The 16,276-nt window shown below is 36.1% G+C and overlaps 1 long non-coding RNA gene across 2 annotated transcripts in view; it reads left to right on the forward strand.

Moving 5' to 3' along the window:
• Window positions 1-16,276, forward strand: part of LOC140598567 (uncharacterized) — a 308,814-nt gene that overhangs the window by 263,320 nt on the left and 29,218 nt on the right. Inside the window, exons 6-8 of one of the 2 annotated variants that reach the window (XR_012001017.1) lie at window positions 6,799-6,893; window positions 7,947-8,061; window positions 13,699-13,873. This is a non-coding gene — a long non-coding RNA (uncharacterized lncRNA). Of the gene's footprint in view, window positions 1-6,798; window positions 6,894-7,946; window positions 8,062-13,698; window positions 15,827-16,276 lie in introns of those variants that run through there. The other variant, XR_012001019.1, reaches the window with a different exon arrangement.

Below are 16,276 nucleotides of genomic sequence, written 5' to 3' on the forward strand. Positions count from 1 at the left end.
CTTCTCATAAAATTGACCTTTGAAGAGAAGCTGACCAATGACCCATTTCTTAGACCATTTTTATAGTTATGCTATAATCCCTAAGTAATCTTATCTAGTTCTGTGGCTTTAAGTACCATGTATATCCATAGGGTTTGATCAGGGAAGCAGAACCCCCATGAATAATGTGGAATAAGAGGTTTCTACCTTCAAAATAGAGGTAACCTTTGGTAAATAAATTCTTACTTTCCAAAGCTCAATAACTTAAGGGATTTGGATAATGGTATCTTTTGTCATCCAAACTTGCAGTCAATGCCTGTGATTTGAATATAGGAACTATTTAGAATAGCATAATGAGCTACATACACACACACACACACACACACACACACACACACACTCAAATTCTGATATTTCTCATCACTTCCATTAAAACCACAATTATTTCTCTCCTAAAGTACTGCTCTTCAATTTGTCTTCCTTCTCCTCACTTGCTCCTCTATAGTCTGTTCTTCACCTAACATTGGAATGAGCCTTAAAAAAAAAGCCAAATCATGTTACCTTTCTGATAGTTACCCAGAATAAAATCCAAAGTCCCAAACCCCAAATCTAATTCCTTAAAATAAATCTTTCACGTGAATTTTGGAGCTGATTAAATCTGAAATCTGCAAGGCAGAGTAGCATGCTGGAAATTCTGGCTGGAATTGGTATTGCAGCCTTGAGTTCCAAGGCAGTCAGAAAAGAGAATTCCTTCCTCCTTATGAGACCTCAGTTTTTTCTCTTAAGGCCTCCAACTGATTGAATGAGGTCCAGCTACACTGTGGAGGATAATATGCTTTACTTAAAGAAAAAAAAAGAGTACATATATATGGCTGTGTTTCTTTGAAGAACTCTAACTATATGGTCATTTTTTCAGTGAACTTTTCACTTACCACTCTGTTGAAAATAGTAACAATCCCATATAATTGCCCCGTGGCAATCCATATTTCACACACCCTGTTTTATTTTTCTCCAGAGCCCATATATATTATATTCATATGGACTTTATACATTTTCTTAGCTTATGCTAGACCAGTTAAACATCATGAAGATAGGGACTTAATTCTGTCCTCTGCTGGATCCCTAGAAGAGTGTTGGGCTTTTAGTAAGCACTCAGTGAATAGTTATTGAATAAATCACTTAATGAATACATTTTAAATAAATTGAGTTTCTGAGTTAGTTGAAAAATCTCTGGCAATGACTGAGTCCTTGTAATGGCATGGGAAAAAGATCAACTCATTGCTGGGGGAGATGGTGGAGAGGAAGAGGAAATTATTACAGCATGTAAGTACCAAATTTGTTGTAATTTGAAGAAAAAGGAAAATAGAAGATAATAATAATTTCTTGATTTGCATTGTGTAGTTTTAAAAATCAATAATGATAGTTACTATCTTTTCTTGCCTCTACCTAGAAAAGCAAAGCAATCCAAAGAAAAATTAACATAGAGAAGTGAAAACAAAGGAAAGGACAAAATTTGGGAAAAGCAAAAAGAAGATAAATGGCCTTAATGAATGCTAGTGCTTAGCTAAGATTAGGAACCACAAATGCTAATGCCACCTATTTACACAGATTCTAACACTGCTTATCTGTTTGCAGAGAAGAGAAATTAGCTTATGCTGGAAAATATGAAAATGAATAAAGCACTAAATATTTATAGCCTACAGAATAAAATGGAGGAGAAAAGCTTATTTGTGGAATTTAAATATTTTATGCATTGCATTTAAAAAGATATTCTGTAGCATAGTCCTGACAAAAACAGATAAAATAAAATAAAAAGCATGCTCACTCCCTCTGTATAAGATATGCTTCCCAGACAATGCATCTTGTAAGACTGAGGTGGCTTTTAAAGTTCTGCTCATTCATTTACTTCTTTATTCATTTATTCACCAAATATGCATTGATTATATGTGCCAGACCTGGAGATAGGCACTTTATTTAAAAACTTATCAGATATGATCCTTGACTTGTGAGCTTAGAAGCTTTACCATGGTAGCAGATGCTAAGAACTAACCAGATACGTATATAACTTCAAATTTTGACAAGAGATTAAAAAAAGAAAATATAAGATATTATGAGCTATTATAATTGGGAAACGTAATTTTGTTGTAATGTTAGGGAAGACCATTCTGGGGCATATTTACAATGAGACAAAGGATCAATAGGGGTTAACCAAACACTGAATGGGAGGATTTAACTTTGGGATAGAAGGAACAAAATATCTAAAGCAGGAAAAAAAGGCTTGGTGCATTTGCACAACCAAAATCAGTCCAGAATGTTTGGGAGAGAATGTTGCTGAGGAGAAAAGCAGGACCAAGCCCAGGGTGCCACTGGAGCCCTTGTTAAGGAATTGGGAATCCATATTTAGTAGTTAAAATATCAACACTGGTATGTGGAATTGAAAAAATACTATCAGAAAATCTTACACAAGGGGACAAGATAATATTTGGGGGATATTTTACTGCTAGAATGTAGGGAGAGATGCTTTGTAACAGGTATCACCAGTACATAATTATAGCCTTCCTAAGGTCAGAAGCAAGCTCTGAGATTAGCATTACCTGGAAGTAGTTTGTTTGAGAAATGATTCAGAAGAATGGTAGGGAAGTGAATTAAGTGTGTCAGATAAGTGTATCAGATAAGTGTTAAGCTGAATAATGCCCTCAAGATATCCATGTCCTAATCCTGGAACCTGTTACATTCCTGGTTATATGGTAAAAGACATATACAGATATCATTAAGTTAAGGATCTTGAGGTGTATAAATTATCCTGGATTATCTGAGTGGGCCCTAAATGTTATTATAAGTGTCCTTATGAGAGTGAGGGGAAGTTTGACTATAGAAGAGAAGTAGGCCATGTGACTATAGAAGCACAAATTGGAATGATGGAGGAAGATGGAGGAAGTAAAACTGAAAAAGGCAAGAAATAGATTGTTTTTTAGAGCCACTAGATGAAGTGTGATCCTGTCAACACCTAGTTTTGGCCCAGTGTAACCATCGTGGACATCTCTCCACCAGAACTCTGAGGTAATACATGTGTACTGCTTTATGTTTGTGGTGATATGTTATAGCAGCAATAGCAAACTAATACAGAAGTAGATATAGACGGATACATGAATAAGGAGGTTATTCTGTGGACCATTAGGGCTCAATGCTACTGAAAACCTCTGGGAAACAGTGAAAAATATACTTAGAATTTCTCCAGATCAATCTCAAGGAAACAGGAATCAACCAACATTCCTCCATGATTTATTGAAAACAGATTACAAAGATATTAGCTGCCTAACACTTCTGGTCTTCTTCTTGTGTGCTAACTGAAAATGTATCTGAAGCCAGAGAAAGCCTTCGGATAGAAAATGGCATATGTATGCAATAAAAAAACATTAGCATGCATGGAAATGGTGAAGAATGAAGGCACTGACAATGTCTGCAACAGTCTACCTGTTAGAATTTGATCTACTTGTTTCCATTAACTTTTCTTCATTCTTTGATCGATTTTTTTTAAGAAAGTCACATTTTTTTTTTAAAAAAGACTCAAAACAGAGAGTGCAGTGGGATAAGCCACAGTTTCTGGTCCCTGCCACCAGAGTTGATTCCAAGACCATATTTGACATTTATTATATCCCTTCTCTATTACTTATTCTAGATCTCCCTACTTTCAGGCAATACTTCTGTAGGTCAGAGGTTTTTTTTTTGCCCACTGGAGTAATGAAGATCATAATTCTTAAGGGATTTAAGGCTTTTTTATTGTGTCCTTGTCTGACTGTGCTTGCTGTAACTACCCATTCTTGGTTATTATAAAAAATGCAAATGCTAAGAGAAACCCCATGGAGTTCCCTTAATTATAACACTTTCCTTTGTACCCCATTATGTAGAAAAATCTTATCCTCTTATGACAATCAGAGACAATTATCCTTAGCCATATAGTAATTTCCTTTTCTGCTTGATGATCTGTAGGCATATATACAATAAGGGAGCATCTGTAGGTTTGGGTTTTGTGAAGTTCTTACTGTGTCCAGAGCTAGAAGCATTCCTTCACTTAGAAAACACAATTTCCCTTCAAGAATAGGCCTTCAAGAATAATAATAACACCCAGTGCTCATCCCATCAAGTGCCCCCTTAGTGCGCATCACCCAGTCACCCCCACCCCCCGCCCACCTCCCTTTCTACCACCCCTTGTTCATTTCCCAGAGTTAGGAGTCTCTCATGTTCTGTCTCCCTTTAAACAAGGTATTATTCCCAAATAATGACTGACATGTACCTTTGACAGTTCGTTCTAGCGTTCTATTAGTCTGGAAGTTTTTAGGTTAAGCAGTACATAGTAGGAGTGGTAGATTCCATAGTTATGTACACATTGTCACATCTTTTACATGATTAAGTATTTCTTCTCATCCAAGTCAACACGAAACAGGACCTTCTTTGGTAAATTAAACCCTTAGTGAGACTTTAAATAAGGGTATTGTTTAAGTCAGTGCAAAAACAAAGGCAAATTCATACCCAGAACACATAAAGTCTCAGTAAGGACAAATTGTTGCCCCTTCTGAGTAGAGGAGATCCAAAATAATCCATTGCTTCTAAATGTCTGGTTAGTCTCTATATGGAGTGGAATTTTACTGAGTTTTAGCATCAGCCTCTGATTATAGATGGTTTAACAGTTGGACTTTCAACAACTGTAGTAACTCAATAAGACTTGGTGAGAAGGAGTCCTTCTTATGTGGGTCCCATGTTTAGCCTTCATACCTGTCAACATGCCTATCTCATTCATAGACCCATTATGAAAGCACTCGCGTGGATTAGAGGTAAATGGCATCCACAGAGGTAAATGGCATCCACAATGCAAATCATACTATGTGTTCTTATTCTATGGCAGATGTTCATTAGTGGATTTTGTATGACACAAATTTGCCTACATTTTGTGTCCATTCACGTAAGTACATGTATATGACTATTCCAAAGATTTTCTTGTTTTAGATCTTCCAAACTTGCCTCTTCCAGACCCCTGGCAAACCAAAGAAACCATATGCCACAGTCTGGTAGTATATTATACCTTAAGCTGGCCACTCAATACTCACTCAATAACTAAATATGCTGCTGAAAATATGGTTATTGAAAGAATTTACCCTGTTTTTCAGGGCCACCATTGAGAGGAACTATAGCATGGTAGCAGTTTATACCAAAATACTGAGTCAACCAATCCGTAACAGGCCTAAATTTCTTATTCCCCCATTAGCTGATCTTTGGGACTCCTCTCCAACTCACTGCTCACCATAAGACCATATGTATGAGATAGAGATGTACAATGAGATTAATGTTTGCATGCTGCTAATATAACATCCATTCTGCAGCCCATGGATCAAGGAATATTTTGATTTTCAAGTCTTATTATTTAAGAAATAAATTTCATAAAGCTATTGCTGTGATAGATAGTGATTCCTCTGATGGATTTGGGCAAGGTAAATTGAAAATCTTCTGGAAAGGATTCCACCATTCCAGATACCATTAAACCCACGAGTGATTCATGGAAAGAGATCAAAATATCAACATTAACAAGAGATTGGGAGAAATTGAATCCAGCCTTCATGGATGATTTTGAAGGGCTCGAGACTTCAATGGAAAGTACTGCAGTTGTAGTGGAAACAGCAAGGAACGTAGAATTAGAAGTGAAGCCTGGAGATGTAACTGCATTGCTGCAATTTCATGATAAAGCTTGAGTGGATGAGGAGTTGCTTCTAAGGGATGAGTAAAGAAAATGGTTTCTAGAGATAGAGTCTATTCCTGGAGCAGATTCTATGAAGAATGTCTAAATGATAACACAAGATTTAGGCCATTATATAAACTTATTTGATAAAGAGCAGTGGCAGGGTTTGAGAGGATTAACTCCAATTTTTAAGGGAGTTCTATTCTGAGTAAAATGCTATCAAACAACATCACATGCTATAGAAAAATAATTTGTGAAAGGAAGAGTCAATTGATGTGACAAACTTTATTGCTTATCTTACTTTAAGAAATTGCTACAGGTAGTCCAGCCTTCAGTAACCACCACTCTGATCAGTCAACAGCCATCAACATCAGCTTCCACCAGCAGAGGTTATAACTCACTGAAAGCTCAGATGATAGTTAACATTTTTTAGCAATAAAATATTTTCAATTAAGGTGTATATATATATATATATATATAGTTTTTATTTATTTTATTTTATTAAGTCTTTTTTGAAAAATATTTTATTTATTTATTCATGAGAGACACAGAGAGAGAGAGAGAGAGAGAGAAAGGCAGAGACCCAGGCAGAGGAAGAAACAGGCTCCATGCAGGGAGCCTGACGTGCGACTGGATCCCAGGTTTTCAGGATCAGGCCCTGGGCTGAAGGTGGCACTAAACCACTGAGCCACCCGGGCTGCCCATATATAGTTTTTAATACTATTGTACACTTAATAGACTATAGTATAAACATAACTTTTACATGCACTGGGTAAAACAAACATTCATTTGACTTACTTTATTGCAATAATTGCTTAATTGTGGTAGTCTGGAACCAAAGCACATTATCTCCAAAGTATGCCTGTGTATAGCAGATTGCTGCTGTGTCCACCTAACCTTATGACTTGATGGGTCTGACAATACTCAACTCAAAATAGGAAACTCTTGTCATGTTTATATGCTGTATAGTCTTACAGTCATGGTGTCCTAGAACCCAGTAGTATGCTAGAAGCTGCTTTGCAAACAATCAATAGTGCTCTGCTGCAAAAGGCATGATCTAATATTCTGACTTATGACTATTTTACCAGGGCTTGCTGGGAACTCCACAAGCAGTATTGGACCTGCCACATCATAAGATGCAAGCCATGGAGTTTAGCAATGGCATCCATGTTACCAACTGGCTGTAAGTATTCCAATTCCAGATCTTTTTTTTTTTTTTTTTTTTTTTTACTGAAAACTATTTTATTTTAAAATTAAGTGCATAGCACTCATCTAATTCCATTGGTGTAGAATTTAGCACCATACTCGCTATTTGCAATTAGTGTCACAACACAGATACATTTTGGTTTGCAGTCTGTACTTGAGTAGTGCTTATTTAGGGGACATTGGTAAAGCCCTTTATACATATCATTAATCTCTTCACAGTACACATTTAATGATGGTCCAGTAATCTCAAAAAGAAAAAAACAACCTGCTTTAAAGACTAACCAATAAATTAAACAAAACAAAATCCACACAACTCCCCCCACCCTCATCCCCCAAGGCTAGCAGTTGTGAGTTGTATTTATATTGAAACCTAATGTTTTAAAAATAGTTCTGATTCTCCAACCACACCATCCCACCCCACCCTGGGTATGCAGCAATAGTAACCAATTAATTATTTTATTCTACCCCCCCATTCCAGTGTTCTTTAATCCAGTGTTCTTTAGCTTTTTTAAATACAATAATTTTGAGAAATTATTGTCCAACATCACTTGCAAACCTAGAGGCTAACCCTGAGGTTACAATGGCTTGAATAAAAGTAGTGCTTTATTTGTGATTCTAGGAAGCACTGGTAAAGGAGAGTAGATAAAACAAGTAAGGGAAGAATCCTAGTATGGGTTATTTTAATGATCGAGTTGTTGCTATTAGTAATAAGGCTCTTTCCTCCTGGTACCCTCCAGGAGACTATACCTTAAGTTCTTTTGTCTTTACTCATTGGTCATAGGTATGAATTGATCAAGGCATCAGGAATGGAGGCCATACATGGATTCAGCAATATCATATGAATAATATTACTACAGTTGAGTGCTTAAACTGCCAAGAGTAGAGATCAATATCTTCTAGCAGGATTAGTAAGCTACCTTTTGTAAGGTTTATTACATTGAATACTTCCCATGATGTAGGATATAGTGCTTTGTCTTCACAGACAGTAAAAACATTGTTCTTAACATGGATTTGTCTTCCCTACCTTCAGCATTTCTGCTGGCACCAGCCTTCCTATACTTTCAGAGTGCTTTATCAACACCATGGTATCTTCGATATATTGCCTCTAAGCTGAGGTTGTGCCTGGTTATGGGCAATGTGGCAAGGTACTGAAGATTTTACTATATTCTCTGGTGGGGAATACTCATTTCTCATATGATACCTTATAATCTGCTAGAATGTTTGCTTCTCTTTTTCATGACCTTGGATTATGGATTTGGTTGTCCTAGTCCCCAAGATAGGACTTCTTCTGCTAGAAAAACCATCTTGGTTTTAACAAATTAGAATGTGAGGCTTTGCTCTGGCTATTTTGAACTCCTCATGATAAGAATCCAACTTATAGGATGATTAATTGTAATGACCAGGGGTAAACTGGTTTGCTGCTGAACAATAAGTGAAAAGAAGACTATTTTTGGAATCTGGGAGATTCACTGAAGGGTGTCTTAGTACTCTCTAGCCCTGAAATTCTAGTCATTGTAAAATAGTGGTAACCAAAAACAAACCAAAACAAAACCCACCAACCAAACAAACAAACAAAAGCACACAGATTCTGCAGAGCTAAAGGTTTGGGTCACTCTGCTAGGTAAAGAATCTTGAGTAGCCAAAGTGTAAGGCAGAAGGTAAGTGCTTTGTGGAATATGTATGGGACAAAGGAATTAGGATTACCAAATTTGTCACCATGAAAAAAATAACAGAGTTATGATTCATAGCAGGTATGCTTTTGGGTTATTTAAGTGTTTATTTCATCCCTCCCTTATACAGATCCTTATATAAGGAATATTTTTTGCATCTGGTGTTCTAGGATTCACATGACAATCCTACTCATGACCAAATTGACAATGCTCTGCTGTTATACACTACCTAGTGGGACTTCTGAAATCCTCTACACTGCTGTTTCCTATTTCATCCAACAAAGTATAAGAGTTGATGATTATAAGGCAAAGGGATATGTTGTGTTGCATATCATCAGCTTGCTCCTCCAGATGTACTACTTATCCTCCTTTCTCTCCCATAGGGTTAAATCAGTATGGACCATAGGGTTAAATGAATGTTCTCATCATTACACAGGTTTTCTTCTGTCAGATTTCATTATTTCATTTAACTGTTCCTCTCCTCATTCCTTTTGGAGTGGGATCATAAGCTCTGTGTCACTCGACTATCTTTGTTGGTTCACCTATACCTACCTGTTTGTAAACAGTGCCTTTATAATGAATTCTCCTTACATTATCCTATTTCAAGAACATCAGCAACTTCATGACTAATAAAGATGGCCAGATAATGTATTTTTGATGTCTGTGTCCTCAGTGTTCTGTCACCAGCCTGGTGCTCCACATGGGCAATCTCATCTTCTACTTACCTGCCATGACATTAAGGTGGCAGGCATAGGATGGGGATCTCACAAAGGAGGGAAGAAGTCACAGGCATCAAATTATTAGAGGAAACAGGAAGTGAAGCATAATGGGGATAAATGGATGGAGCATTTTAAAAAGGACAGTATCATTATCAGGGTCAAGATGCCACAGAGAGAGGTGGTAAGATGATGTTAAAGAAAACCCGATTATATATGGCAACTGCAAACTCAAAATTATGGAGGGAATTGATAAGTCAATAGAGACTTGGAAAAGAAGAAGTAAAGCCATCTCTAAAAGAAGATACTTTAAAAAATAAAAATAAAAATAAAAAAATAAAAAAAAATAAAAGAAGATACTTGTTAAAGAAGGAAGAAAAAAGACTGGACACCCAGTAGGATGGCATGAGGCCTTAGAGGTAATTATGCCTTTTAGGATAAAGAGCACTTCAGTATGTTTTCAGATTTGAGAAGAAAAGTACAAAAGGAGTAAGTAAAGGTACGTGAAGGAGGTGGAGGACAAAAATGGCAAATGTTCCAGAATGTGGCAAAACAAGGTCAAGAAGATATGAAGGAAAGTTAAACTTGATTAGAAGAAGAAGGTCTCCAATATAAGTTATAAGTGTATAAGTTAGGCACTGATATGGATGAAGATTAATCTATAGGTAAGAGGGCAGAACATTGGAATCTCACTTTATAGTTCCAATTTCCTTAAGTTTCTGTTGTAAGCAGACTGGGCTGGAATGAAGACAAAGTAAGAAACAGATATTGGAGGAAATGGGAGGTGACATAGACCACAGACAATTAAAAGACGGTAGTGCTGAGGGCTCAGGTAATGTTAGAAAATATGAATTTATAGAGGCATTGATCTATATATTTGTGTTTTTCTCTAGAAGACCTCAGATTTCATCATACGAGTGAGGAGGGGAATAGGTCTCACTGGTCCAGCTATGAAGTAATAAGAAATAAAAATATTTTTTTCTTGTTTCTTCTCCTCCCTTTCTCCTTCCTTTCTCCCCTTACCAGTATCCTTTATCCCGTTTTCATCTTTTCTTGCCCCTTTTATGTCTTCCCTCCATTCCTTTCTACCATCTTTCTTCTCTTTCCTCCATCTTCTGTTTTTTTCTTTTTTTCCTTTAACATTTATGGTGCACTTTTATGTATTAGATATTGTGAAAGCTATAGAAAGCACATTTTACGATGAATTTATAGTAAAAAGTACCAAAAAAAGGAGTTGGCAGTGCACCTTTGCTTGGGAAGTTATTAATCTTTGCATAATATCGAGTGGAAAGATAAGCGTTTCGTTTATACACATTGAACTTTTGTTGTGTCCTTTTGGGAGTACAGGAAATAAGATGTGGATTATTCTGAAAATGTGAACTTTATTACTTTTTTCTAAGGCCTCCAACCCATCAACACTTCTAATTCTTTACACTGGGAGATTTGACAACTTATATGACCATTGAATGCCACTAATAACCTATCGGGAGCCAGTATTATTTCTTCTGGTACATTATATAGCCACCTTCTTCGACTCTATTTGGTATCATCTCCCTCAGCCCACTTTCCCCAATGTTTTTGGTTGCATTAACTACTATTAACTACTTGGAAGTGTCTTTAGATTTGACCATTCTCTTCTCCCAATTGAAGGGACAAAAAAGAAAGCCTGACATCCTATTTTCTCACCTAATCTCTGTTCTTGTTTCCTTGGTGTCGATAATGGAGAAAAATCCAAAAATAAAAATAGAAATCTCCCTCTGAACAGATGAAAATTTTCTTTTTGTCAGCATAGATAATAGGGAAGATAATTTCAGGTTTGTAGCCAGAGAGCTAGAATGTAGAGAGAAGGCTGGAGAGAGTAAGAAGATAGAAAGACAAATTTGGATTAATGTACATGATGTCATCCAATTCTTCTAAGTATGGAACTGAAGAAGAAAATGAAAGGAAAGAAACCTTCTTTCCAAAGACTTTGGGGTTGACACATATTTTTCACGACTTGGCTCAGAGACTCAATGATGACAGTCACATAGAGATGAAGCTATATATTCTTGACCTTTCAGATTTTCCTCTCCCTGCCCACTCAGAATATATCTTGTGACTAAACTAGTTTTTCCTACTGCAAAGATGAAAATGAAATAAACCTTAGTGAAACAATTCATGTATATTTCACAAAATTAAATTGTTGAAAAAGTAATTTCTAGTACAGTAATCTAAGAGTAAGGGTTGACTTTTAGTAATTTGGAAGTGTAGAAGCCAAATGCTTTAATTGTTAAAAAGCCAAATTGGTACCTAAAATTCCTAAATTGGCTCTCTTCCTGGCCCAAATGTCATGGGTAATTTTTTAGTTCTGTTTCTTACTGTTCAGATTACCTGGCAAATGAATGATGTTTAAAGGAAAGAGCATCAGATAATTGTCTCTTATCATACCTGGTTTTGGCCATGGTCTTTCACCCACTGAGTTCAATGACTCCAAATAAATCTTCAAATGAAAGTATCTGTCCCTTTGCACTGGACAGCAGAAGCATCCTTTTGACTGAGATAAATAGCACTTATATTGTCCTAATCCCTTCTTTTCCTCTTTTCTTCTCTTCTCTTCACTAATTGAAATGTATAGATAGTTTTGGCAAGGGCTGAGAGTGTATTTTTCCAATAAAATGACGGATCACCGTATTTTTAATTTTATTTTTGTTTCCTCTTGACCAAAGCAAAAGCTTTTATGGAGGTAGACAAGGCAACAATCAGGGTGTATCATTGAATATACTTTAAAATCATTATTTTTCTCCCATTATTTTCTTACAAAGTGGATGTGGTTTTGTCAAAGTAGAATATATATTTAACCTGTATTGGCAAATACACACTGAGCCTTGTTTATGGGTTTAACATTGCGTTAGAGAAGCCTATGGTAAATTAATCTAAAGCACAAACAACAGGAAGCTGGTCTGCGTGCAATCCTTTTCCTAGGTATTTTTTTCTTTTAGGAAATTGCGGCAAAGCTACACAAATCAATAGTAGCACATTAATAGAAGAGGAATTTTTTTGGATGTGCTATCAGTACATAGTGTTCAGGCAGTAAATGCAATATAATTAATTCATGCAGTCCTTGATGTTTTCTAGCATCATCATGTATATTTATATATTTATATGTGAATAACAATCTAGCAAATGAGTGGCACTGGCAAATTTCTCACTCTATTTTCTTGTATTGGGTTCCTTCCTATGCCCTCGTTTTTTGGATTTGTGTCTGTGTATTATAGCCTCTATTAGTTGTTTGTCAGTCCTCTCTAAGAGCCTTTTCTCTCTGTGAGAAGGGTAGATCGCTCTAGACACTTGGTTCCTTGCAGATGTCCAGAATTTTGTCCAAAACTCCCTGCTTGGTGATGGATGATTTTTATTTGTTGAAATATAACTTTGGAAAGTGACTAGTTTCAGGAAAGGCATCTCGCTGAATCATTTAAGGTTTGGATATTCTAACCTGAGTAACTCTGCAAATACAAAAAGTAGACCATTAACAGGCATCATATATTTTCAGATTTTTATTCTTGAGGGTATCCAGGAATAGTATAAAACAGCAAGAGATGTTCTAATATGTATCAGACATTGTTACTTCCTTGACTGAATGGCAAGGAAGTTTCTGAAAGACTATCTTACCTGGAATGTAGTTGGTTTAGATTTATTTTTTAAATTAGAAAGCCGTGGTAGAAACAGACTAAGCTATATTATTTTTTTTAAATCTCCAGCATACAGTTGATATGTAATTATGTTTGCTCAATAAGAGTTAAACATGAGAGAATACCTGGATTTGCATTTCCTTGCTCTTGAAACCATACTAAAAATGACACTAAAGGAATTTTAGAAGGCTTAAAGCTACCCCCTCCCCCAAAATAAAAAAGAAGAAATAGCAAAGTTTCAAACATCAAGATGGACAAATGGTAACTGATTTAGCTGATCCAAAAGAAAAAAATGGAAACTGAAGTTGACTCTGCAGAAAGCTTAGAAATAGCTATTTCCCACTAGGCAGTGCCAGGACATTATAAGAATTGAAAACAGCAAGAACCTCTGAAAAAGGAGATGGTGGGAGGCCATAAACAAGAGGTCTGTTTGAAAATCTATATAGAAAGGAGTTTGACCCCGCATATCCCAGTTGTTACCCTGAGAACTGGGTGAATGCATGTACCCTGTGCCAGCAGGAGACTCTGGAGAGAAATAACTTGTGGGACCATGGCTTCACAGACACAAGTCTCATGTTCATAAGTATATGCAAAGGGAGTTGGAAATGGAGCCCTTCACTGGCTGGGAATGATAGCTGCATTGTGGAAAGTGGTAAGTAGGAAGTATGGGTTATGCACCATCTCTGCTTCATTATGATGAACACTAACTTTTTTTTTTTTTTTTTAAGATTTCATTCATGAGAGACACATAGAGAAAGGCAGAGACCTAGGCAGTGGAAAAAAGCAGACTCCCTGCGAGGAGCCCAACGCCGGACTCCCATATCCTGGGATCACGCCCTGAGCCAAAGGCAGACACTCAACGTTGAGCCACCCAGGTGTTTCTAACCTTGAGGAATTTTACAAGTATGACTAACTACTTGCTGTGGAATAATGTTAATTTTTGGTTTCATTCTCCTCAGTGGAAACTCCCAAATCAAATTATTTTACTTTGGGTACCTTATCTAGTCTGGATTTATACTATGTTCTCACATAAACTCATAATAAATGTCTGAATTTTTCAAATGTGTTTCAAAATACAAGGGGTAATCACCATGGTTCTATAAAATCATTAGACACTGGTCACTAAAATCCTATCAGATAGCTCTAAGACCATCTTCATATGAGAAACTAGAAATCTTGTAAGACTTGTAGGGAGAAAGCATTTGGTATGATATAAATGTGTTCTGCATTTAGTTTTCTTTTTATTTCAGTCTTCCATTTCATTTATTTGCCTCTGGAGCAGACATTTCTTGTTTGTTTGTTTTTGTTTTTGCCATGCACCTCATCCCCTGGGCCCCTGTGACTTTGGTAGCAGTTGTGTTGGGCTTTTCTCATCACATTGATAGCTTCCCTCCTCAAGCTCCTGCTGTGTCTCTTGGCATTTCCTGAAGCTTTGGGAAGCTCATTAAACTCCCAAACAGAGAAGCCTAGAAGTGCAAGGAGTTAATTCCACTTGGGTAACCTTAACCGAAGAGGGTTAAAATTAATGAATGAAACCTCCCAAATGCCAGAAGAACAATGCAGAGGTGTGGTCTGCACAGTTCCTCAGAAGATCTCAGCTGGGATTGAATCTCAGTTACCATTAAGTAGTAACCAGCTCAATAATGTACCCTTAATTGGCTCTTTTCCCTTCCCTGTATTCACTCATCATGGTCCCTCACTTCTGCTTCCTTGAGATTTCCATACATCAGCTACTTGCACTGGAGTCCTGGTCTTAGGCTCTGCTTTGGGGAAAAACCAAACTTAGACAACTCCCATATAAATATTTAGCTATGACCTCCTGTTACCCGCCTTCCACTCCCTGCAGAGAAGAAGGAAACCAAGTGCTGAGAATTTTGCAAATATATGTGTTTATATTTTCATTTGACTTGTCTACTTTAAAATTGGTGTGAATAGCATGATTGCTAGCATTTATGCAAGATAAAACTTTTCTTATTTTGGCTATCAATTCATAATAAAACAAGAATTTCAGTAGTTAGCATGTTATATCAATTTGAATGATGATTATTAAAATTAATTATAATTTGGGCCTGCATTAGTCTAGGAGGATAATTAGAGATACAGGCACTCCCATGGAAATGTCTGCAGGATTTTCAGGTTCTAGAATGAAAGGCCCATCACTTTTTTCTCTTTCTTCAGAAATGAGGGTCAGTTTGGAAACTATTGCTGATGCATGCTGTGTTAGCCTAAAGAACTGGAGGAATTAAAAAAAAGTCTGTGCAAACATAAATTTCCCAGGATTTCTTCCTTTTCTGTGTCTTTTTCTGACCTTGGAGTCTGGAACACCTTTCATTTTTTTCTTTAATGTACACATGGCAGACCCTAACCAGAAAATATTTCAAATTTTATGGCTCTATTTTTTCTGAATCTGATCTTTTCTGGCCTAGAAGAGACTATTTATCATCCCAACCAGCTTCACATTGCTCTACTCACTCTCATGCAGAGAAAAGAGTACAGGAACACCAAGAAAGGAAGGCTGAATCAGGGAGATCTTTTGTCAATGATTGTGGTTTAACTTAAAATTAAAATTTAAAATTTATTCTTATTATCTGTAGCATAGATAATACAAATAGTACAAAGTGCTTCTTCTTTGAAAGGCAAACAATAATACCGGTTGTTTTGTGTATAGTCAAAGTTATTGTATATGTGTATATAAAATAAACATCACTATATGTATATATATCAAATATATAACTATACCTCATAATATAACTGTAATGTATTATTTATGTACCTATCTAATATATAATCTATAATCATAATTTATAGTATATTTTATGTAGGAATATATAATCAGTAATAGTAACATAATATGCATATTTTTTGCCTATTCTATAAGTTACTTTTTCACTTAGGGTATCTTAGAGACTTTTCCATGCTAAAATATATATAATAGAGTCAGTATCCATTATACTACACATTATATTGATTATACCATCAATTATTTAACCAACCTTCAGGAAGGGTTTTGATATAGATCTTGGCATTTTTGGGGTCAATCTTTGCTAATACAAATAATGTTGCAATAAATAAACTTTTACACATGCCATTTTTCTTATATGTCACCAAGTCAGTAGGGTAAATTCCTAGAAGAATTGAAATAAAGGGACTGAGAATTCATAATTCTGATAAATATTGTGAAATTGCTAGTTTATGCACTTAAAGTTATGTTTGTGTGAATCTGTTATCTGACATCTGGCTAACTTGCTCAGTTGTACTTTTCATTTTCAACAATCTGTCAGATGAAAAAAATAGTTCATTGGATGA

This window comes from Vulpes vulpes, chromosome 4, assembly GCF_048418805.1.
Source record: "Vulpes vulpes isolate BD-2025 chromosome 4, VulVul3, whole genome shotgun sequence".
Taxonomy (NCBI): Eukaryota; Metazoa; Chordata; class Mammalia; order Carnivora; family Canidae; genus Vulpes; species Vulpes vulpes.